We start from the raw sequence: 25,800 nt of genomic DNA on the forward strand, positions 1-25,800 counted from the left end.
TGGAGACTCTGGTTGCTTTCCAGACCATAAATACATTTTAGAGATCCTTCTGTTAGCATGAGAAGTTATAATTTCCTTAAGTGCAAAGTATTATCATAAACAGGACTGAGGTGTGTAGAATTACTCCTCTCACTTTGCAGTCATGTCTCATGCTAATTCTGCTACATGCATAAGTAATATTGGGGAACAATAACTCTCATTTTCCTTTCGGTTTGATTAAAATTTCTAAGGTGGGATTAATTATCTCCCTTTTGTATTAAAAGTAGCCTCATCAACAATTCCGGTTTCTCCTCAAAATGCTAATTTTCCTATGTCTTCCTGCTCTGAATTTGCGTGTTTGTGTTCACCGTCCTTTAGACCTGCGCCTATGCTTTAGATTATGAGTTCACCCTAGCATCAGTCAACTTTGCTGGCTGACACTATCGCCATACCAAAAATCCTTGGGAGAGTCTAAATACTGAAAGAGCTTGATTCAAGATCTGGTTGGATTCGGAGTCTGGATGACTTAGCTATGAAAATTTTCAGACACAAAATACTACAGGGATCCAAATAACTTCGGAATTTCTTTAAAAGTGGTGGACACTCAAATTGAGAGCGTCGTCGTAATTCGGTTAACTCGTTGATTTTGAAGGGATGCGTGAAAACCCTGCAGACTGTCTCCGAGGCTTCCTCAGGATAGACTGGTTTTCTTACAACGTCTCTGTCACACATGATTTTGCCGTGGGTGAAAGTAATGGAGGCCAACCAGAGTATTTCCCTCTTATAGAATCTCATGGGAGAGGGTAATAAGAACTTTCAATATCAATGCCTGCTTTGCAAAGAAAATATTCCAACGAGTTAGTTTTATGATGAAAAATATGTAACTCAGAACCTGCTATTTAGCTTTTAACTTATAAAGCTGTACCACCTATAACTACCATCTACTGCCAGAAACTTCCTATTACCCTAAGCACAGCAGGTGCCTTTTAAATGACACGAAAGTATAAGACGTTTTCTATACCAGCTGACTCACCTTTGGTAATGCTTTGTGTTTCAACGGATCAGTGAATGGACCCTGGGTAGAAGCTATTCGTCATGAGGATTTATTTCGCAGTATGTTCATTTCTTGCTAGGCTGAGTGTAACCACACTGATAGCCTCATGGATTGTTGTTCAAGTTTGGGTTTCCAGGTGAAGAGGTTGCTTTCATGAGCCTTCTCTCAATCCCTTTATCAAAGTACCACAAAATTGAGCCCGACATCTGTTGGTTTCAGATCAAAGAGAGCTGATGATCATGTGTGCTTCCACATGTACAGTCCAGAGATTAAAGTTGGTTCAGTTTAAAGAGACCCCCAAATAACAGAGACTAAAGGAAGCATGAAGACATGAGTGAGGATGGGAGTCTTTTATCTTGCTGAGCCATTAGTGGTCCAAACCTTCCCAGAGTTGGGTAAGAACCACTGAAAGGAACCAGATTGGAAAATCTAAACAAACCTTGGCTAGTGGGAGCAAACTTACAACCTTCCAGAGTAAAGCATTTGCTTTTAGAAGACAGTGGTGGGGGCTGGGGATTTAGCTCAGTGGTAGAGCGCTTACCTAGGAAGCGCAAGGCCCTGGGTTCGGTCCCCAGCTCCGAAAAAAAAAAAAAAGAAGACAGTGGTGATGGTTGCTAGTAAACATATATATGTTATCATATAATAGATATCGCCCAACAATACAACAGGGTTTTCCTGAGTGTGAAGTGCTTACTGTATCCAATGCCCACTTCTCTACCATCCCTTAGGAATCTGAATTACGGTGTTTCTTGTGAAGCCTCCATCCCGTCACATATACGGCCATATAATCTTCTTTTGTGGTCTAATAAGACTCTACAAAACCCTTATAAAAATTTCATTTCTTCCTACACTGGAAACTTCTTAAGCTATGTCTTTTGTCCTCAGCAAAGCTCCCAGTACACAGTGGAACCCCATAAATACTTGTTGCCTGCTTTATTGAATGAATGGCTGGCTGAATGTATTCATCCAAGATAAGCACCTCTTTTGAGTTTTCGTGTTTTGACAGTTTTTTTTATTCCCAGGGTGTTCATGGTTTATTTAATAAGACAATCAACAACAGATAGCATCTAGAGCCCGGTTTTATATGAGAATAGAGCACCCTTCTTTGATGCTACCTGAAGTGACCATGTATACACAAGCATTTTCCAGTGATCTTAGAAACTCAACGTAGTTCTGCAAGACATTTGTAGACATCTGGGTAATTTGTCCCAAGCACGGAGAAGACATTACCTGGACCATGTCTGCTCCAGGTCCTCTAAGCCAGCTTGCAGGTTCTTCACTGTGCACATTGTCACCATGTTCAGGTTCTCCACTGGTCCTAAGCCTGGGCACTGTCTAGGCCAGCATTCCACTCCATACGACATTTACTGTTGGGCGAAGGTCTCCGGCACCAGAGAGAATGAGCTCCCATTCACATGTGTCACCCTATATCTGTACCCGCCAGAGGGACTGGTGGGTCCTCAGGCTCTGATCCTGTGTTCACCTATCGCTCTCCCCACAAACGGCTTCATGAAATTCCTCTTTCACCATCTCCGTCTCTCTGCATCTACTGCTCATTTCCATTTGCTGCCTCCTTTACCACCAAGGAATGCTTCTGGAGCTTTCGGTGGTAGAGTGGGATAGAGGAGGATGGAGGATTCAGAAGCGTCCTTTTGTGTAACGTGTGCACACCCAGCCTTGCTCTCTGTAGACCCTCTTCACTGCAGGTAGCACGCAGCATGGGGACCTTCACCCGGACAGTGCACTCATTCCACCAGGCCTCCACAAACACATTCTAGAATTCTCTTTGAGCTTTATCAGCTGGAGGCTAACCACGGTGTGTTGGAGAAATAGGCAGTTTAGAGAACTCGAAACCAAGTCCTAATATTAGTCATGCCTGCCCGAGGCTATCCTTTTTCATTTTTTTGGTAAGAATTCGGGCACTTAACTTGCCTCCTGGGCTGAGTGATTGGGGGAGATTTATTTATTTCCTTAGAGGGAAATGACCGGTGAAGTTACTGAGAGCAATTAGATTTTTTTTTTACAGGTACTGAATTTTCTTTTCCTGTCATCAACAGAGAAACAAGCCTTGTGTGTCATTGCCCCTTTCCAGAACGGATCAGCTCTGGCACTGGACAAGTCATGCACATTCAGGGAGGAAAAGAAAGAGAGGGAGGGAAAAGGAGAGAGAGTATGTATGTGCTGGCTAGCTTTATGTCAACTCAACACAAGCTAGAACAATGATTCTCGACCTTCCTAGCTGCTAGAGTCTCTTCAGAAGATGCCCCCACCTGCATGGTCTGTTGGCCATCCTGTGGTGCGTTTTCTGCTTGGTGATTGATGTGGGAGGGGACAATGCTCACCATGGGTAGTGGCGCCCCGAGGCATCCTGGGTGCTGTAAGAAAGCAAGCGGAGCAAACTGGTGAGCAGCATTCCTCTGAAACGTTTCTGCTCTTGATGAGGGACTATGCTCAGTAAGAGGAAATAACCCCTTTTATGCCCTAGTTGCTTTTGGCCATGGTGTTTTACGGTAAGAATGGAACTCCTAATTAAGGCAAGGAGATGGGGGGAAGAGAGAACACTGGAGCACAAAACAACTGAAGAATGGCAAGCACCCATGCCGGCTGGGGCTTTCGTCCTAGGAACTGGCCAGCTCGGGAGCACCAGGCTCCAGAGGACAGCCGCTGCTCTCCATGAGTGGTAAATGGATCCATCTTGGCAAAAGAGCAGGATTTGCGCCCAAACCTGTAATCACCATGTAAGTGCCTGTGTTTTCCAAAATGAAAATGGCCTTAAAAGTTAAAGTCATGTACATTAACCTTAGAAAAACCAGTCAGAAGACTGCTAGTCTGGGGTGGGAGCTTCACGTCTTGAAGAGGGAAGCTAACCTGAACCCGGTTTTAATCATAAGGGAAGATAAATCCTCGGAAAGCCATGGCGGAGGGATAGCTTTGCTTCTTGTAGCCCTTAGCTGAGAATATTTTGTTTCCATGGCAGCCTGCCTGAGTGTTTCCTCTTCACTCGATGACTTCAGCTTGCTCACCCACCACAGGCTTCACATTTCAATGCTGTTATTGACACGGAAGGTCCTGATTGTCTCCTCCGTGGGATCCTTATCCTCTTACCTTCAGCTGTTGGGAACCGTTCTGGATGAAAGGAGTCTGATTGCAGCCACAGCTCTCAGCAGTGAGGGCAGAAATGGGCCCTTGATTATCAGACTCAGAAGGGGACCCATTACCTGCTTCCCAGATGGAAACCGTGAGAGCCTGGCTTATAGATGTATTGCCAGCTGCGGAAGCTAAGGCGGGGGACTGTGGGGTGATGCTGGCCGTGAAGAGCCATGATGTCTTCCGCAGAGCATCCCAGAGATGAGCGATGGAATTTCTAAAGAGGGAGAGTTGGAACAAGGGTGTGCCTAGATAATACCCAGCGGGAGTCTCTGGTTGGCCACTGTTTCCTTCCCGTGTGCCAGCCTGTAGCCAGCCAGCAGGCAGCGGGCAGCTGCAGTGGAACCTCATGTTCCCTAGCTGTTGAGTATAAACAATAAAAGTAAATTAAGATCACAGACTTGGGATGCCTTTCCAAACTTCTCTGCGTCTTGTGCACAAGTCAAGGCACGGTCCAAGCACCCCACTTTGCAGTGATGAAGACTCCTGGAATCCTGACCCATCCCATCCTAGCAGGTTCTGTGGTTTCTAGATGTTGGGGACTGCAGTGACAATAAGAGAACAGTAGGTAACAAAAGACCCCATGTACACGGGATGTTATGTCCCTCCATCGGCACTGAAGTATGCTTTTCTAGAAGAATAGATAGCTCCTTCCTGAGTGAAGGGGCTCTTAATTTCCATGAGTATGGGAAGAAAATGCTTCTCTCAAATGAATAGAATCAAGAAAGGAGGGTGGGAGAGAGGGCAGACAATAGGATGGGGAAGAAAATCCTTTTATGTTTATGGTTCTGTGACTTAGTCTTTGGATGCTTTTCTTTTAAGCCATGTTCTCATGAGTGGTAGTCTTGGTAGGGCTCTGGGTAGAGAAGCTAGCTGAAATCTCATTCTTTCTTACCTTTTCTTTTATGAAAGCATCACCGATTAGTGTAAACAAATTTCCTGAATTTATTCTCCGATTTATTCAGTACATATTCATGTACAGATTTACCACAAAAGTGGCATTGCTGGAGATGTGACAGTAAACAGGACAGATGCAGGTTGGAGCAGCTCCTGGTCTGGTGGGAGGCAGGAGTTGGGTGTGTCAGGATGCTGTCCCTACTCTGAGTGTTGTTAAAGAAGTTGGCTACTCTTTAGGAAAGGGTTAGATATTACAGGTCCATATTTTCATTTTGGAAAGTGTATAGTGACCATTAAAAATGAATACAAATTGTTGAGTTCTAGTGGAGGTCGAAGGGTGTGTATTGATACACAGTGTGCATCGATCACTTCGAGCAAGGCTGTGGGTCAGGCAGTAGGGGGCAAGTCAGAGAAAACACAGAGAGCACAACTAGGAACAATAGAACGAACTGAGAGAATAGCATCTTCCCCTCAGCATTACATAGAGTGTCTTGAACCAACCCTCATCCAGCATTCACCTTTGACCCTTGCAAAGTGAGCTTTAGGTTGCGTATGATCTTGGTTCTTCTCTACCTAGAAGTTTTCATTCCTTCTACATTTTTGAAAGGAAGCATTGACGGACTTGATTTTAGCTATTACATGTCTATACTTTCATTATAGAAAGTATAGCATGACTATTAAAAATGAATACCAATCATTGTGTGTAAAGTGTATTTTTATTCACATAGCCGGAAGTGGTCTTGCTTCAGACAGAGTGAAATCCAGGGCTTAAACAAGGTTCATGAGGCTTCTATTCTCTTCTTCCTTGTGTCAATCTCTCTTCAAATATGGGTATCTTTTTCTATCTGGGTTTTTAAAATATCCTCTGTCTTTCCCTTAGCACCCTTTCTATGAGTTGACCTAATTCTTAGAAGGACATTTCAGGCATTAAAGGGGGACGTTGACTTCTTCAGATGGGTATCTCACATGGCAGCAATATAGGGGAAAGGACCTTTCTCACACGCTCTGGGGAACAGGCACAGGTAGAGCTCTCTAGTGGGCTTTTCCCATTTCTGATCAATCTTGGGAAGGTAGGCACTCCTTCCAGGTCAGGCAAACATCAGTCTTTATCTGGTTTGGAAGATTAACCACCGTAATTGCTTGGTATAAAAGTTTCACTAGCATGGGGTGGGGGGGTGATCTCCAGGAAAACAAAGATTCTCGATACCTTAGTCCATGATATATAAACCAGAGAATCAAATCAAGGAGAGGAAAGATAGAAGAAAAAAGTTGAAATCTTTTTTCCCCTGGATGTTTCCAAGTAAAGATTTAATTCTTATTTAAACAGTTAAATGTCCTGCAACATTTCTTTTACTCCCCTGACCCTATTTTTCTTTTAACATGTATCTTCAGTTACAGAGAGTTAAAGCTTTGAGGGAATTCCCACAGAAATCAAAGCTTGTGTAAAGTGACGCTCTCAGGGGGCTAGCGGTCCACCAGGGCCCAGCATGCTGAACTGTGCTGAGGGATTCAAAAGCTTGTAGATTCTGTAGAAACGTTCATAGCTGTCGTGGAGCAAAATGCTATTTCTTAAGAAAGCAGACATGCTCTATCAAGGTTAGTTCTACGTTTTACTCTTTGTCCTGAGTCTCTCTTGTCTCTTGGGTCGGAATGTACTCTGTTCTGCAGTTGGAGGCAGTTGAAGAGAGGGAATAAGAAATATTGGAACCCATAATCAAGAAAAGCCCCATGACGAAGTCTGTGTGAAAAACTGATTTGTCAGGAGGTCCTAACTGGGGATGAGCTAATGCCCACAGGGCTTTCATAGCTCAATGGGAAAGAAGGCTTGGGGAATCTGGGGTGTGGTGGATAAGAGAGAGAGAGAGAGAGAGAGTCCTGAAATTATCTTTCAATGCTTGGCTTCCCTTTACAAGATGTAAAAAACCTGTTCCTTACATGTTCTTGACTTCACTGACGTTGGAATGCCTCTTTCCCTTGGCTGGGTTCATATCTTATGAAGCAGTCCAAAAAAAAAAAAAAAAAAAAGCCCTGTTTTCAGTCACATTCAAATTAATGATAATATGACTTTCAAAGAAAGATTAAAATAGTCAACAGCTTGGTGAATGTCACGCTCTCTAATACTGGCATATTATTTCACTTCTTCCCTGGAAGGATGAGGGAAGTTCCAGAAAGTTCCTTGTGCAACAGATTGCTAGTACTGTACTTAACTCTTGGTTAAATCTTACAGTGGGCTTTATCAGATCGCAGTAGATTTCGGCCAATTTTATTTAAAGGCCAATTATGCCCTGGTTTCTGGAAGGGAGAGTAATGAAGAGGTTTTTAAAAAATTACCCTAAATAGAATTACCTTATATTTTAAAGATGGATGACATTATAGCCCCTTCGTGACTTTCTATGAGGTACTCTTCTCAATTTCAGTCCTGATAACATTCACCCTAATCTTTCCTAAGCTAGCTAGCTCTTTCGCCACAGATATAGTGTCCCACCTCTGCTTGTGAGGGTCAGGGCCAAATCACACAGAGAGAATGCTCCATACATGCATGTTGAGGATGGCAACCAAACTGGAGAAATAGGAAAATCAGGACCACAGAGGCCAGAATGGCTTTGTTTATTAATGAATGGCCCTTGGGAGCACGTGTACATCTGCTCCTTGGCTTACAGCCTGCAACCAGGGACGAGTTCATTATGATGTGTTCATTATGACGTTTGCGTTTGAAGAAGCAAAGGTTCAGGATCAAGGGTATTGACCTGTCCCTCTTAGGGCTTAGTTTGTGTGTCTGCTTTTGTTGTTTAAGGTCTGTGGGTCAAGGCACAGCTGATTTCCTGAGCCAGGCCTGGAGCAGGGTAAATGGCTTCATGTTTCTAATCAGCCAGTTCCTCCCCCAGGTTTCTCGAGTCATCTGTCCTGTCTCCACCGGACCCCTCTCCCTCTGAGAGCCGTAGTACAAGACTCTTCATTGTAACTGATAATTATTTTGCCTTCTACTCCCTGCCAGCAGATAGTCCATCCAGGTGTCTCTCATCTGTGCTTTGGATCCTTGGTGGGTTTTCAAGGTGCTTTTATTGATCTTGGAGAAAGCTTCAGCAGACATTAAAACTCCTTTAGCTCACAGTAGCTGATCCCTCCCCTTGGTTTCATTTTCTTGCCTCTTACCTTTGATAGCTTTGTGTTTCATTACCTATCCATTTTTGAGAAAGCATGTGCGTGGTATGTATTGGAGTGTATGTGGGAGGGGAAACCCTGATTCTTAGGAAAATCCCACACACATGCTACAGCCCTGAACTCGAGTGCCTGTTTCATTCTCCCTGGCTTGAGAATTTAAGAAGATCTGATTGACTATGGTTTGTTTCCCTTTCACCCAGTCCTTTGTGGCAGATCCATGTCATTGCAGAATTGCAGTTGGCTCCTATTCTGGTTCAGTGGCCTTATTTGGAGATAGCTGGCTCTTTGGGAAAGTCTTTGTGACATTTCTGCTGAGAATTGCAGCAGCGTCCACTCCTCAGTCACACAGGCCCTGTCTTTTTTGATTATGCTGTTTGTCAGGATATGTACTTGACTCTAAATCCGAGGACCGGAAATCCTACAGCAAGGTCTGTGGTTTTCTTAATATTAGGATTTACTGATGCCCCCCCCAGCTCAAAATATACAATTCATTAAGTTATAGAACAGTGTGGACAGATAATCGCATGGAGATATTGCTAGATATAATTTATAGATGCAAAGCAGCCTATGACTTATATGGCTTGTGTAGCCTTTTCTTCAGAGAGAAACAATTAAAACAGGCGGCGTGTGGTGCTGTACATCTTTGATGCTCAGGACACAGAGGTAAGCAGATCTCTGGGAATTTGAGGCCAGCCTCTTCTACATAGTGAATTTCAGACAAGCCAGAGTTGCATGGTATTAAAAAGAATTGAAGAGAGGGGGAGGGGTAGATAGGCAGGCTGGTGGACAGGCAGGCAGATAGATTTGGGGGCTGGGATAGAGCTTACTGGTAAGCCACGTGTCTAGCACACGCCCAGTCCTGGTTTTGACTCTCAGTGTAGCAAACATACAAAACAACCTTCATTACATATAGTATACTGGATTGTGTTTTCAGAGCTGTGTGTGTATCTCTTCAGCGTTTACAACAAGCCTTCATGGTGGTTGTCAATCCCCCTCCTTTATGGAGAAAGGAGTTCAGACATGTCAGAAGCAGGAGCACCGTCACTGTGGGGTGCAAAGCCATAGTTCTGACTTCAGAGCCAGGGCTGGGCTCAGCAGCTGCACATTCTCTGAGGAGAACTCTGGAGGTCAGGATGAGGAACCTGCTCCCTGCAGGAGAAAAACCCTCACTAGCACTCCCTTCCACGTGTGTCCCGATTGTTTGCTGAATAATTGGTTTTTGCTATGTGCCAGGTACTGTGAGGGAGTCTGAAGTTTTAAAGGTAAGACCTGGCCCTTACTTACATCGAGTGTCTCAGTCAGGCATGGGGCCACTTGCCCAGCAGCTCTGGCTAGTGTAGAAAAAAAATTCAAAATGTCGTTACGTTTTCTCATACTCTATTCTCTCTTCTTTTTCTGGCTATGGAGAAAATGCATGTTACAAACAACAAACTGTAATGCCCACTCTCTCCAAGTTTAGAAGGAGCCACATGCAATTTTACAGTGGCATCAATTGGATGGACAGGTGACACACCGTGGCCAGTCAGACATTAAATTCCCAGGGCTGGGAGAACCACCAAGCACTTGACTTCAGGGTTGCAGCATGTGTGTGTGTGTGGTCTTCCTGAGGAAGTAGGGTTCCCCTTACTTTGCAAAGAATGGATAGGCAGTGACGTTACTTGAAACTTAGTTCGTGAGGCATAGTCTACTACGGCTGTTGTCATGTATCTAGGTTGTTGTTGCCATTGTTGTGGTTGTGTTCTTGGTGTTGTGTGCTTTTTGCATCGATTTGCAGTGAGATGTAAAAAAAAAAAGACGAGCTAAGAAAGTGTACTCGTCTTTTTACACTTACATGGCCTCTCACAACATCGTTTGAGCCTCACAGGGGACACATTGAACCTGGTTTCGCAGAGTGACTGATAGGCTGTCCCAAGAGGTGTGGTGAGCTAGACATGACCCAGCATTCCCGCTCGCCGTGACATGCCTCCCTTCTGGTTACAGAGACGGACAGACGCTGCAGGAAGAATAGAGCTTCTGAAAAGCGATGTATCAACTAGAAGGAAATGTGGTTCAATATCCCAGCGAAGAACAGCTGAAGGGCCCTCAGTGGGATGAATGGTTTGGTCGTGTAGTGCCAGGAAATGGAGCAGCAGGGACGCATGGAAGGCAGATGTCTCAGTAAGCTCAGGCTGCCATGACAAATGCACACAGACTGGCTTCTCTGAACACTGGGCATTTATTATATCATAATTTCGGAGGCTGGAGCAACGTGCCAGCGAATCTGGTCTTCGTGAAATCTTGCCCTTGGCTCACAGACATCCATACTCACATGACGGTAGGGAGAAGCTCTTACTCTGGTCTCTGCCTATCAGGAGAGTCTCTTCCTTTGGAACACACCTATGCTGGTGACCTCTCAAAGTCCCGTTCCCAAATGCTGTCTCCCTGGAGCTGGGGCTTCACCCCGTGAGCTGGAAAGGGACAGCACAGTTTAGACTGTGGCGTGGTCTATAGTACATGAGTCAGAACAGTTGAGTAGCTTGCGGACATACAAATACAGGTTTGGAAAGCACCGTGAATATGCCTGTAGAAAGCAACCCCTGGGTGGCTGTTTGAATTTGGAGTAGAGAGGGCAGAATTTGTGAACACTTTATAGAGTTTTCCCCTCAGCTCTATAAAATTCAGAGGACTCTTGAGTTGTCCTGAGGGACAGGGATGCTGTGATCAGACTGTGGGATTTGTCCTTTCCATAAGCAGGATGCTGCTGTACAGTGGGGCTGTGTGTGTGTGTGTGTGTGTGTGTGTGTGTGTGTGTGTGTGTGTTTGATGTTATTTATTTATTGGGAGCTTTACAAAGGTGCTGGATATGTTTTTTCCCCCAAATTTCTTTAGGTTCAGATTTGAGACTCTAGGAAAGTTCTGATGGCTGTGGCTTTCTGCAGGACCACAGTGCAAACCCTTGCACCGTGGCCCAGGTTGGGATGGAAAATGCATGTACGGTCTTGCATTCTTACGCTGTATCCTCTCGACAGCGCAGAGCCCTGAGCAAGTCTTTACCCCTCCCCACCTCCCAGAGTTGAAATGATTCAGTGATAGCTACGAGCCCTTTTTCATGGTAATTATAATCAGTCATCTGAACACATTTATGCATCCGTAGCTTTTCAGTTTCCCACGTAAATAGCTGCCATCAGGAGGGTTTTTTGAGGGCTGATTGGGCTGGAAAAGGTGCCATTTAGAATGCAATCTGTGTTTCTAGCCTTTCCAGCAGGATGACAGGTGAAGTCAGTCTGGTCAAAACTGGTGGTGAGCTTGTTAATTCAGAGCTCTTAGCTGTGTGGAGGTAACTGCTTTATTTTTAACATGCAACTACAGAAGCATTCGTTTTGAGGGGGGAAAAGATCCCTGGTTGCTCTTTCGGGGTAGTAGAAGATGTTAAATTGCCAGTTCATCAAGCATTAAGGCTAGCCGAGTCCGTGGAGAGTGGATGAAGACAGCAGGGTAGCTTCAGCAAGAGGGTGGATGTTTTTTGATATCTTGCCTGCTGTGTACAAGGATCTGGTCCCAGAGGCCTGGCTGAGCCCAGGAACTGCTTTATTGGACGTGGTAGCACTTGAGTATCAGAGGGTACCATGCACAGATCTGAAGAGCGAGAGAGCTGTGAGAGAAGATGAGACTGGCTTTCCCCAATCAACAAGAATAAGTAGGTTTTGAACGGAATTTGAATGGAGGGTGTTCTAAGTTTAACATTAAGATCCTGGGGCTCCAGCATACAGATCACCACAGGTGTGGTTGTGTCGGTATCATAGAGACTTGCTCTCTCTTGTGGTGAGCTTTAAGAAACTATTTGATTATTTTATGTGAATGGGTGTTTTGCCTGCATGCATGTAAGTGCACCTCATGGATGCCTGCTGCCTACCGAGGCTAGAAGAGGGTTTTGGATGCCCTGGAAGAGGCAGTTACAGATGTTTGTGAATGGCTGTGTGAGTACTGGCAATTGGACCCAAGTCCTCGCCAAGAGCAGTAAGTGTTCTTGACCATCAAGCCAGCTCTTCAGCTCCCCGCCTCATCCTCTGTGGTATGCTTTTGGTTTGCACTGCGTTGGGAAGATCTTCTGGAGATACTATGCAAAGCTTGTCTGTGACTTGGGAGGGTTGATGGTCTCAAACAGAGTGCCCCTTTCCAGCAGCTGGCAAGTGTACTTTGAGGCTTTTGTGTGCAGAGTGAGAAGTGAAGGTTTTGGCTTTAGCTCATATACGGGCTGTAATGCCATCCTCTCTCCCGCACAGATGCTATTTTGAGGAAGTCAGCCAGCAGTTGTCATTCCTCTGGACAGTGGTGAGTCCAGAGCCCTCTGTGCTAATGACTTTCCTTCCCCTCTGGGGAAGTTGTGCACGATCCAGAGTCTGACAGTGTTTCCACAGGTGGGCTTTACCTTTCTGGAAGGAATAGAATTAACAGCAATCTTTCTGTCTCAGGTACTGTGCTATGCGTCCCTCTTATCTACTCTAAACATCTTGAAAAACAATATGGAGAATGCTCCCCACACCATTGATTTGTCACTCATTCCTAATACATCATAATCTTGTCTCTGATATTTCTTGTCATACATGTAAGCTAAAAGTCATTTGACATTTCACACTTCTGTGATGACCACTGACATTTGGATTTCTCTCACTTTATATGCACCGACTGGTATGTAGCATGTACCTATTTTCCCAATGATTAAATCATATTATATATTGTTGACAGACATCACTGGATATGCCTTTGGGCTTTACTGGTACTATCTTTAATGAACAAGATAGGACACTGGCAATAGACCCAAGAAGCAGTTCTATTCAGCAGCAGCATAGGGAGCCCATGGACATATCGATGGTCCTCCCAAGGCATGGGTAACTTAAAAGCCGATGCATCCATGAACGGCTACCCTAGCCAGAGGAGTTCTGATGGCTCCACCTCTGGAACTCTCTGTCTCCCTTGCAGCCAGCTCCTTCACAGTTTCCTCTTCCAGACAGAAGTTGCTTCCTCTATGACCTTGGGGAGGGGCTTGTGGGTAGAGTACCCTTGTGAGTAGTCCCCCGCCCGCCCTGGAGGGAGTGTTTTAAGTAAGGGGATGTGGTTATAAAGTATGCCCTTCACTGATGAATTGGAAGAGCTGCAGTGATTCTGAATTGTTGCTTCTGTTTGATTGGAGTGAGGATTATAATTGACCCTTTTTTGCATTCTTTTCATTCTCTCGTATATTGCATCCCCACTACAGTTCTCCCACCTTCCCCTCCCTCAACTCTCCCACCCCTCACGTCTCTTTCCCCTGAATCTACATCCCCCTTTACCTCCTCTCAGAAAAGAGCAGACCTTCCAGGGACATCAACCAAATATGGCATAGCAAGCTACAATAAGACCAGACACATAACTCTCACATCAAGGCTGGGCAAGGCAACCCAGTAGGAGGCAGAGGGTGCCAAAGGCAGGCAAACGAGTCAGAGACAGCCTCTGTTCCACAGTGGCTGGTGGGTTAGGAATCCCACAAGCACAGCAAGCTACACAACCGTAGCATAAATGCAGAGGACATCGATCAGACCCATACAGGTTCCCTGATCTCTGTGAGCCTCCTTGAGTCCCAGTTAGTTAGTTCTGTAGGCTCTGTTCTTAGGGTGTCATTGATCCCTGTGGTGTTGACTCCTCTTCCTCCTCCTCCTCTTCCTCTTCTTCCTCCTTCTCCCTCACAGGATTCCCTGAGCTCTGCCTAATATCTGGCTGTGGGACTCTGCATCTGCTCCCCTCAGATGCTAGATGAAGTCTCTCTGATGACTATTATGCTAGGCTCTGGTCCCAGCACATCCTATAGGCCTGAAAAACTGTAGATTGGAGGTTTGGCTGGATTGAAATCTCACTTTAACCCTTCCTGTTTTCATCCCTACCTGCCCCCAGTCCACCCTTGAAATCTATTTCTCCTTCCCAGGAAAATCCTTGCACCCCCTTTAAGCTGCTCTTGTTATTTAGCCTCTCTGGGTCTCGGAATTGTAGCAGGGTTATTCTTTAAAGCACAGCTAACATCTACTTATAAGTGCATATGTACCATGCTTGTCTTTCTGGGTCTATGTTACCTCATTCAAGATGATTACTTCTAGTTCCATCTATTTGCCTGGAAATTTTATGATGTCATTTTTATTGGATATTTTATATTTTATGTATTTACATTTCAAATGTTATCCCTTTTCCACATTACCCCCTCTCCCATACCTCCTCCCCCTGCTTCTATGATGATGCTCCCCCTCCCACCTACCCATACCCACCTCAACATGCTGGTGTTTCCCAAACTGGACCAAGGTCCTCTGTTATTGATGCCAGACAATGCCATCCTCTGCTACATATGCGGCTGAAGTCATGGGTCCCCTATGTGTATGTATTCTTTGGTTGGTGGCTTAGTCCCTGGAAACTCAGGTTGGTTGATATTATCGTACTTCCTATGGGGTTGCAGACCCCTTAAGTTCCTTCAATCCTTTCTCCAAATGATGCCATTTTTATAATAGCTGAGTATTAACTCCATTGTGTAAATATTCCTCATTTTTTTATCCATTCTTTGGTTGGTTGTTTCCAGTTTCTTCTATTATGAGTAAAACTTCTGTGAACATCATTGAACAAATTTTCTTGAGGTAAGATGAAGTCTCCTTTTGTTACATGCCCAGGAGTCATCTGGCTGGGTCTTAAAGTAGATTGATTCTCAGTTTTCTGAGGAACCACCATATTGATTCTCATAGTAGTTGTACATGTTTGCACAAACAACAGAGGAGTGTTCCCCTTGCTCCACATCCTTGCTAGTATCACTTGTGTTTTTGTTCTTAGCCATTTTTCAGGTGTGTAGAATCTGAAAGTTGTTTTGATTTGCCTTTCCCTGATGACTAAGGATGCTGAACATTTCTTTAAGTGTGTCTCAGACATTTGAGATTCTTCTGTTGAGAGTTTTCTGTTTAGATCTGTACTCCATTTTAAAATCAGATTATTCAATTTGTTGATGTCTAGTTTCTTGAATTCTTTATATTTGGATATTAGCCCTCTGTTAGATGTAGAGTTGGTAAAAATCTTTTCCATTCTGTAGGCTGCCATTTTCTACTATTGGTGGTGTTTTTTACCTTATAGAAGCTTTTCAGTTTCATGAAGCCCCATTTATTAATTGTTCATCTTAGTGCTTGTGTGATTGGCATTCTGTTCAAAAAGTTGTCTCCTGTGCCAACACACTCTAGGCTATTCTCCACTGTATTAGATTCAGTGTTTTAGGTTGTATGTTGAAGTCTTGATCCAATTAGATTTGAGTTTTGTGCATGGTGATAATTATGGATCAATTTGCATTCTTCCACATGCAAACATCCAGTTAGTCCAGCACCATTTGTGGTAGATGCTTTCTTTTTTTCCCTTGTATATTTATGGATTATTTGTAAAAAGTGATATCAGTCCACAGGTATGTGCATTTACATCTAGATCTTCAGTTTGATCTCATTGATCAAACTGTCAGTTTCTATGCCAATACCATGTAATTTTTTTCACTATAGCTGTTTCATGGCTTGAAATTAGGTATAGTCATAACTCCTGAAGTTCTTTTATTATTTAGGATTGTTTTTAGCTATCCTGTTTTTTTCCATATGAAGCTGAGCACTGTCATTTCAAGGTACATAAATATTGTGTTGGAATTTTGATGGGAATTGTGTTGAAACTTAGATTGTTTTTGGTTAGATGGCCATTTTTATCATCTTGAGCTGATGGATCCATGTGCATGAAAGATCTTTCCATCTTCTGAGACATCTTCTTCAGTTTTCTTCTTCAAAGACTTGAAGTTTTAAAACATTTAATTGGGACTGGCTTTAGGTTCAGAGGTTTAGTCCATAATCATCATGGCAGGAAGCATGGCAGTGTTGGAGCAGAGAACTCTACATCCTGTTCCACGGGCAGCAGAAGGAGACTGTCCCACAAGGCATGGCTTGAGAACATATTAGAACTCAAAGCCCAGCTCCACAGTGACACACTTCCTCAAGTAAGGTCACGTCTACTCAACAAGGCTGTCAACACCTCCTAATAGTGCTACTCTCAATGCGCCTATGAGAGCCAGTTACATTCAAACTACCACAGTATGTAACAAGGATACTGATTTGTGTGTGTGTGTGTGGGGGGGGGGTGTTGGAAAAAGAAAAAGGGTATATTTAGAATTAGCCATCTGGACTCACTTTAGATGATCCCAATCTTGTTGGCAGCATCCAGAACATTATAATCCAGAGCCAAGTGAACACACACCTTCTTCTCTCTGTCAGGCCTTATCAGGGTATTGACTTTGGCCACATCAATGTCGTAGAGTTTCTTCATGACCTATTTAACTGATGCTTGTTGGCCTTGACATCCACAGTGAACACAAACTTCTTGTTGTCCTCTTTTTTTTTTTTCCATGGCTGACTCACTGGTCCGTGGGAATTTGATGATAGCATAGTGGTCAAGCTTGTTTCTCCTGGGTGCACTCTTTCAAGGATATTTTAGCTACCTCCAGAGCCATTGGAAAGTAGGTGATGTTCAGATCTTCTTTTTGTGGCTGTCGACACCTTTCAGCGCTGCGTTCTTAGCTTTCAAGGCCTTTGCATTGGCTTCAGTGACTTCAGCTGTGGGAGGGGCAGGAGCTTCCTTCTTCGATTTCAACTCCATCTTGGTGAAAAGCTGATTCTTTTAAGTTAATCTTGTATCCAGTTCGATGAGGGTGAAGGAGTTCCCTGGTAGAATATTTGGTGTTGTTTACATGTATTAATTATTATATCATCTGCAAACAGGGATCCTTTGACTTCATTCTTTACAATTTGTACCCACTTGTTCTCCTTTAGTTATTTTATTGCCCTAGCTATAACTTCAATTACCATATTGAATAAATAAGGAGAGAGTGGACAGCCTTATGCTGTTCATGATTTTAGTGGAATTGCTTTGACTTTCCATTTATTCTGAAGTTGGCTACAGCCTTGCTATAAATTGCTTTTATTATAATTATAAAATATTCCCTGTATCCCTGATCTCTCCCAGACTTTTCATGAAGGGGTGTTGGGTTTTGTCAAAGACTTTCTTAACCTCTTATGAGATGATCCTTTTTTTCTTTCAGTTTGTTTATTGTATATTATACTGATATATTTTCATATGTTGAACCATTCCTGCATCTCTGGGATGAAACCTACTTGATCATGATCTCTTTGATGTGTTCTTGGGTTTAGTTTGCAAGTATTTATTGACTATTTTTGCATCAGTGTTCATGAGAGAAATTATAATTTCTCTTTCGTAATTTCTGTCTGTAATTCTCTTTCTTTGTTGAGTCTTTGTGTGTTTGGATATCAGGGTGACTGTGGCCTTATAAAATGAATTTGGCAATGTTCCATCTGTTTCTATTTTGTGGAATAGTTTGAGGAGGATTGGTTCGAGCTCTTCTTTGAAAGTTTGGTAGCATTCTGCACTAAAACCATTTGTCCCTGGACTGTTGGCTGGGAGACTTTTAATGACTGCTTCTATTTTCTTAGAGGTTATAGTTCTATTTATTGTTTTTCTGATCTTGATTTGCTAAGTGATAGCTATTGAGAAAATTGTCTATTTGTTGTAGAATTTCCAATTTTGCTGAGTATAGGTTTTTGAAGTATGAACTAATGATTCTTTGGATTTCCTCGGTGTCTGTTGTTATGTCCCTCTTTTTGCTTCTGATTTTGTTAATTTGGATATTCGTCTGCCTTCTAGTACGTTTGGATGAGAATTTGTTTATCTTGTTGCTTTTTGCAAAGAACAAACTCTTTGGTTTATTGATCCTTTGTACTGTTCTTTGTTTCTATTTTATTGATTTCAGCCCCCAGTTTCATTATTTCTTGCCTTCTACTCCTTTTGGGTGTGTTCGCTTCTTTTTGTCCTAGAACTTTCAGGTGTGCTGTTAAGTCACTAGTAGGAGATCTCTCTTCTTTCTTTATGTAGGTACTTGGTGCTATGAACTTTCTTCTTAGCATTATTGGGTCCCCTAAGTTTGAGTATGATGTGCATTCGTTTTACTTGAATGTTAGGAAGTCTTTAATTTTCTTCTTTATTTCTGGCTTGACCTGAGTTTACAGGCTTTCTGTTGTTTCTGTTGTTGAAACCCAGTGGTATCCAGAAGTCTGTGGTGGATGGACTATGGATTGGATGCAGGGTTATTTTAAGTAAGACTTGCTTTGTGACCAAGTATAGGATCTATTTTTGAGAATGTTCCCTGAGATGGAGAGAATAATGTATATTCTTCAGTGTTTGGGTGAAATGTTCTGTAAGATATCTCTTCAGTACATTTGGTTCATAATATCTGTTAGATCTAGTATTGTTTAGTTTATGCCTAGGTGACCTATCCATTGGTCGATATGTGATTTAAGCTTTAATAATGTTTCTCTTACAAATACGGGTGCCCTTGCATTTGTCACATAGATATTCAGAATTGAGATGTCCTCTTGGTGGAGTTTTCCTTGATGAGTATGGTTTCCTTCCCCATGTCTTTTGATTAATTGAAGTCTATTTTGGTGGATATTAGAATATCTAGACCAGCTTGTTTCTTGGGGCCATTTGCTTGGAAAATACTTTTCTAACCCTTTACTCTGGGATAATGTCTATTTTTGATGCTGACATGTGTTTCCTGTGCAGCAGAAGGATGGATATTGTTTTTTACATACATTCTGTTAGTCTTTATCTTTTTATTAGGGACTCCTATGGATATTGAGAGATATCAATGACCAATGAACTATTAATTCTTATTATTTTGTTGTAGTTGGTGGTAGTATATGTATATGTATATGTGGGCTGTCTCTGTGTGTGTGCACACATTTCCCTTCTTTTTGTTTTGTTTTGCTGGTGTGAGAATATTTATTGCCCGTGGGTTTTATTTATTTATTTATTTATTTATTTATTTATTTATTTATTTGGGGGGGTGTAGTTAATCTCCTTGGATTGGTGTTCTCCTTCTAGTACCTTCTAAAGAGCTGGGTTTGTGGATAGATATTGTTTAAATTTGATTTTATCATGCAATATCTTGTTTCTTCCATGTATTGTGATAGAAAGTTTTGCTGGGTACAAGTAGTCTGGGCTGGCATCTGTGGTCTCTTAGTATATGCAGCATATCTCTTAAGGCCCTTTTGGCTTTTAGTGTCTCTATTGAAAAAGTGGGGTGTAATTCCAATAGGTCTGCTTTTAAATGTTCCTTGGCCCTTTTCTCCTGCAGCTTTTAGCACTCTTTCTTTGCATGTTTAGTGTTCTTGTTATTTTATGTCAAGGGCACTTTCTTTTCTGGTCCGATCTATTTGGTGTTCTCTAAGCTTCTTGTACTTTTATGGGCATGTCCTTTCTTAGGTTAGGAAATTTTTCTTCGATGATTTTGTTAAGAGTATTTTCTGGCCCTTTGAGCTGTGAATCTTCTTCTTCTGTTCCTATTATTCTTAGCTTTGGTCTTTGCATAGTGTCCCAGATTTTCTGGATGTTTTATGTAAGGGATTTTTTAGATTTAACATTTTCTTTGAATGATGTATCTATTTCTTCTATTATGTCTTCAATGCCTAAGATCCTCTCTTCCGTCTCTTGTATTCTGAGAGTGATGCTTGTGTCTGTAGTTCTTGTTTGCTTACCTAGATTTTTCCATTCCCAGAATTCCCCCAGTTCTATTGTCTTTATTACCATTTCAGTTCTTGAGCAGATTTATTTGTTTCCTTTGCCTATTAATTTGTTTGTTTGTTGGCTTTCATGATATTCTTTAAGAGATTTATTGGTTTCCTCTAAAGTTTTGACTGTCTTTTCCTTGATTGCTTTGAGGGATTTGTTTATTTCTTCTTTAAGGATCTCTGTCGTCTTCATTAGGTTGGTTTTAGGGTCATTTTCTTTTGCTTCAGCTGTGTTGGAATATCAGGACTTGCTATAGTGGGATGGCTGGGCTCTGATGATAACACATTGCTCCGGCTATTATCGGTTGTTGGGTGGGTGTTTTCTTCCTTGGTTTCTGTTTCCTGTCTGGTCTTCTGGTTGCAGTGGCCTATGGTTGAGTAGGGGGCATCTGCCCAAATCGAGGGCTAGACTTCTAATAGCCTGGATAGCCTTTGGTCCAAGTTGGGTGCTGGAGATTTGTCAATGTGTGTGGCTTCTGATCAACTGGAGGTCCTCTGGAGTCCAGCATGCTTCCGTTCAGATAGCAGACTTCAGAGAACTGGCCCGAGTAGGAGACTTTTGCTGGAGATGTTGACCAGGATGTGGGAACAAGGAGAGAAGGGATGATTGGGGTTATGGTGGTCAACATAGGCAAGGTGGGGAAGGGCAGACTCTTCTTGGATTCAGGGTGCTGGCCTGACCTCTAGTGAGGTAGGAAGCTTCTGTCTGAGGGATGGGGTGGGATATAGTCTACAATTGATATATATTTTTTAATGGTTACATTTTTCAAGTTTAAAGATTTAAATTTTCTTCTTATCTTGAACTAAGTTTTATTTTAGATGGAGACTTCGTTTCACCAAATGTCTTTTAGACCCTGTTGATAAAGCCCACTGCTTTCTTTTTTTTTTTTTTTAATTAACTTGAATATTTCTTATATACATTTCGAGTGTTATTCCCTTTCCCGGTTTCCAGGCAAACATCCCCCTAACCCCTCCCCCTCCCTTTCTTTATGGGTGTTCCCCTCCCCATCCTCCCCCCATTGCCGCCCTCCCCCCAACAATCTAGTTCACTGGGGGTTCAGTCTTAGCAGGACCCAGGGCTTCCCCTTCCACTGGTGCTCTTACTAGGATATTCATTGCTACCTATGAGGTCAGAGTCCAGGGTCAGTCCATGTATAGTCTTTAGGTAGTGGCTTAGTCCCTGGAAGCTCTGGTTGCTTGGCATTGTTGTATATATGGGGTCTTGAGCCCCTTTAAGCTCTTCCAGTTCTTTCTCTGATTCCTTCAATGGGGGTCCTATTCTCAGTTCAGTGGTTTGCTGCTGGCATTCGCCTCTGTATTTGCTGTATTCTGGCTGTGTCTCTCAGGAGCGATCTACATCCGGCTCCTATCGGCCTGCACTTCTTTGCTTCATCCATCTTGTCTAATTGGATGGCTGTATATGTATGGGCTACATGTGGGGCAGGCTCTGAATGGGCATTCCTTCTGTCTCTGTTTTAATCTTTGCCTCTCTATTCCCTGCCAAGGGTATTCTTGTAAGCCCACTGCTTTCAGTTCACCTGTGTGGCTGCCATGACGATGGTAATGTCTTATGGAAACTCTTCCCCACTCCATCCAGCCCCCGTTGTTGGCCACATGCATCTAGATTCTACCTAGAGTGTTTGTAATTGTTATTGATGGTAGCGCCTCCACTTCCTTGACACCTACCTTCACTGGCTTTGACTTTAAGTCTCAGTAACTCTCCTAAGATGGTGGGCGTTGAGGGTTTTTCCTGAGATTCTATCATCTTGAATCATTAATTTTAATGATTTCTATTCTGTATTAGATGCATGCAGCCCACTATGAAATTATCCGTTTCTGTTCTCCATTTTAATGATAGAAATTTAGCCACATTCCCAATCTCTTCTATAGTAATTGGCCTACTCGATTCCCTACTTTTTTTTTTCTTTTCTTTTCTTTTTTTATTAACTTGAGTATTTCTTTTTTTTTTTTTTTTTTTGGTTCTTTTTCTCGGAGCTGGGGACCGAACCCAGGGCCTTGCGCTTCCTAGGTAAGTGCTCTACCACTGAGCTAAATCCCCAGCCCCAAAATTTAAGCGCTGTTTCCGCCCGGTTTCGAACCGGGGACCTTTCGCGTGTTAGGCGAACGTGATAACCACTACACTACGGAAACCCACGCGAGTATTTCTTATATACATTTCGAGTGTTATTCCCTTTCCCGGTTTCCGGGCAAACATCCTCCTCCCCCCTCCCCTTCCTTATGGGTGTTCCCCTCCCAACCCTCCCCCCATTGCCACCCTCCCCCCATAGACTAGTTCACTGGGGGTTCAGTCTTAGCAGGACCCAGGGCTTCCCCTTCCACTGGTGCTCTTACTAGGATATTCATTGCTACCTATGGGGTCAGAGTCCAGGGTCAGTCCATGTATAGTCTTTAGGTAGTGGCTTAGTCCCTGGAAGCTCTGGTTGCTTGGCATTGTTGTACTTTTGGGGTCTCGAGCCCCTTCAAGCTCTTCCAGTTCTTTCTCTGATTCCTTCAATAGGGGACCTATTCTCAGTTCAGTGGTTTGCTGCTGGCATTCGCCTCTGTATTTGCTGTATTCTGGCTGTGTCTCTCAGGAGCGATCTACATCCGGCTCCTGTCGGTCTGCACTTCTTTGCTTCATCCATCTTGTCTAATTGGGTGGCTGTATATGTATGGGCCACATGTGGGGCAGGCTCTGAATGGGTGTTCCTTCAGTCTCTGTTTTAATCTTTGCCTCTCCCTTCCCTGCCAAGGGTATTCTTTTTCCTCATTTAAAGAAGGAGTGAAGCATTCACATTTTGATCATCCGTCTTGAGTTTCGTTTGTTCTAGGGATCTAGGGTAATTCAAGCATTTGGGCTAATAGCCACTCATCAATGAGTGCATACCATGTATGTCTTTCTGTGATTGGGTTAGCTCACTCAGGATGATATTTTCCAGTTCCAACCATTTGCCTACGAATTTCATAAACTCGTTGTTTTTGATAGCTGAGTAATATTCCATTGTGTAGATGTACCACATTTTCTGTATCCATTCCTCTGTTGAAGGGCATCTGGGTTCTTTCCAGCTTCTGGCTATTATAAATAAGGCTGCGATGAACATAGTGGAACACGTGTCTCTTTTATATGTTGAGGCATCTTTTGGGTATATGCCCAAGAGAGGTATAGCTGGATCCTCAGGCAGTTCAATGTCCAATTTTCTGAGGAACCTCCAGACTGATTTCCAGAATGGTTTTACCAGTCTGCAATCCCACCAACAATGGAGGAGTGTTCCTCTTTCTCCACATCCTCGCCAGCATCTGCTGTCACCTGAGTTTTTGATCTTAGCCAATCGCACTGGTGTGAGGTGAAATCTCAGGGTTGTTTTGATTTGCATTTCCCTTATGACTAAAGATGTTGAACATTTCTTTAGGTGTTTCTCAGCCATTCGGCATTCCTCAGCTGTGAATTCTTTGTTTAGCTCTGAACCCCATTTTTTAATAGGGTTATTTGTTTCCCTGCGGTCTAACTTCTTGAGTTCTTTGTATATTTTGGATATAAGGCCTCTATCTGTTGTAGGATTGGTAAAGATCTTTTCCCAATCTGTTGGTTGCCGTTTTGTCCTAACCACAGTGTCCTTTGCCTTACAGAAGCTTTGCAGTTTTATGAGATCCCATTTGTCGATTCTTGATCTTAGAGCATAAGCCATTGGTGTTTTGTTCAGGAAATTTTTTCCAGTGCCCATGTGTTCCAGATGCTTCCCTAGTTTTTCTTCTATTAGTTTGAGTGTGTCTGGTTTGATGTGGAGGTCCTTGATCCACTTGGACTTAAGCTTTGTACAGGGTGATAAGCATGGATCGATCTGCATTCTTCTACATGTTGCCCTCCAGTTGAACCAGCACCATTTGCTGAAAATGCTATCTTTTTTCCATTGGATGGTTTTGGCTCCTTTGTCAAAAATCAAGTGACCATAGGTGTGTGGGTTCATTTCTGGGTCTTCAATTCTATTCCATTGGTCTATCTGTCTGTCTCTGTACCAATACCATGCAGTTTTTATCACTATTGCTCTGTAATACTGCTTGAGTTCAGGGATAGTGATTCCCCCTGAAGTCCTTTTATTGTTGAGGATAGCTTTAGCTATCCTGGGTTTTTTGTTATTCCAGATGAATTTGCAAATTGTTCTGTCTAACTCTTTGAAGAATTGGATTGGTATTTTGATGGGGATTGCATTGAATCTGTAGATTGCTTTTGGTAAAATGGCCATTTTTACTATATTAATCCTGCCAATCCATGAGCATGGGAGATCTTTCCATCTTCTGAGGTCTTCTTCAATTTCTTTCCTCAGTGTCTTGAAGTTCTTATTGTACAGATCTTTTACTTGCTTGGTTAAAGTCACACCGAGGTACTTTATATTATTTGGGTCTATTATGAAGGGTGTCGTTTCCCTAATTTCTTTCTCGGCTTGTTTCTCTTTTGTATAGAGGAAGGCAACTGATTTATTTGAGTTAATTTTATACCCAGCCACTTTGCTGAAGTTGTTTATCAGCTTTAGTAGTTCTCTGGTGGAACTTTTGGGATCACTTAAATATACTATCATGTCATCTGCAAATAGTGATATTTTGACCTCTTCTTTTCCGATCTGTATCCCTTTGATCTCCTTTTGTTGTCTGATTGCTCTGGCTAGAACTTCAAGAACTATATTGAATAAGTAGGGAGAGAGTGGGCAGCCTTGTCTAGTCCCTGATTTTAGTGGGATTGCTTCAAGTTTCTCTCCATTTAGTTTAATGTTAGCAACTGGTTTGCTGTATATGGCTTTTACTATGTTTAGGTATGGGCCTTGAATTCCTATTCTTTCCAGGACTTTTATCATGAAGGGGTGTTGAATTTTGTCAAATGCTTTCTCAGCATCTAATGAAATGATCATGTGGTTCTGTTCTTTCAGTTTGTTTATATAATGGATCACGTTGATGGTTTTCCGTATATTAAACCATCCCTGCATGCCTGGGATGAAGCCTACTTGATCATGGTGGATGATTGTTTTGATGTGCTCTTGAATTCGGTTTGCCAGAATTTTATTGAGTATTTTTGCGTCGATATTCATAAGGGAAATTGGTCTGAAGTTCTCTTTCTTTGTTGTGTCTTTGTGTGGTTTAGGTATAAGAGTAATTGTGGCTTCGTAGAAGGAATTCGGTAGGGCTCCATCTGTTTCAATTTTGTGGAATAGTTTGGATAATATTGGTATGAGGTCTTCTATGAAGGTTTGATAGAATTCTGCACTAAACCCGTCTGGACCTGGGCTCTTTTTGGTTGGGAGAACTTTAATGACTGCTTCTATTTCCTTAGGAGTTATGGGGTTGTTTAACTGGTTTATCTGTTCCTGATTTAACTTCGATACCTGGTATCTGTCTAGGAAATTGTCCATTTCCTGAAGATTTTCAAATTTTGTTGAATATAGGTTTTTATAGTAAGATCTGATGATTTTTTGAATTTCCTCCGAATCTGTAGTTATGTCTCCCTTTTCATTTCTGATTTTGTTAATTTGGACACACTCTCTGTGTCCTCTCGTTAGTCTGGCTAAGGGTTTATCTATCTTGTTGATTTTCTCAAAGAACCAACTTTTGGTTCTGTTGATTCTTTCTATGGTCCTTTTTGTTTCTACTTGGTTGATTTCAGCTCTGAGTTTGATTATTTCGTGCCTTCTACTCCTCCTGGGTGTATTTGCTTCTTTTTGTTCTAGAGCTTTTAGGTGTGCTGTCAAGCTGCTGACATATGCTCTTTCCTGTTTCTTTCTGCAGGCACTCAGCGCTATGAGTTTTCCTCTTAGCACAGCTTTCATTGTGTCCCATAAGTTTGAGTATGTTGTATCTTCATTTTCATTAAATTCTAAAAAGTTTTTAATTTCTTTCTTTATTTCTTCCTTGACCAGGTTATCATTG

General features: G+C 42.6%; 1 protein-coding gene and 1 non-coding gene across 5 annotated transcripts in view; one reads left to right on the top strand and one right to left on the bottom strand.

The window, feature by feature from the left end:
* Lypd6 (Ly6/Plaur domain containing 6) overlaps positions 1-25,800 on the top strand; it is a 145,311-nt gene that overhangs the window by 50,495 nt on the left and 69,016 nt on the right. Inside the window, exon 1 of one of the 4 annotated variants that reach the window (XM_039106250.2) lies at positions 11,134-11,915. The exons of the other annotated variants lie outside the window; for them this stretch is intronic. The gene's annotated coding sequence lies outside the window, so the exon portion shown is untranslated. Of the gene's footprint in view, positions 1-11,133; positions 11,916-25,800 lie in introns of those variants that run through there. 4 annotated transcript variants of the gene reach the window in all.
* Trnav-aac2 (transfer RNA valine (anticodon AAC) 2) lies at positions 21,966-22,038 on the bottom strand. Its single transcript has one exon. It is a non-coding gene; the product is annotated as a tRNA-Val (tRNA).

The sequence above is a fragment of the Rattus norvegicus genome, chromosome 3 (assembly GCF_036323735.1).
Source record: "Rattus norvegicus strain BN/NHsdMcwi chromosome 3, GRCr8, whole genome shotgun sequence".
Taxonomy (NCBI): Eukaryota; Metazoa; Chordata; class Mammalia; order Rodentia; family Muridae; genus Rattus; species Rattus norvegicus.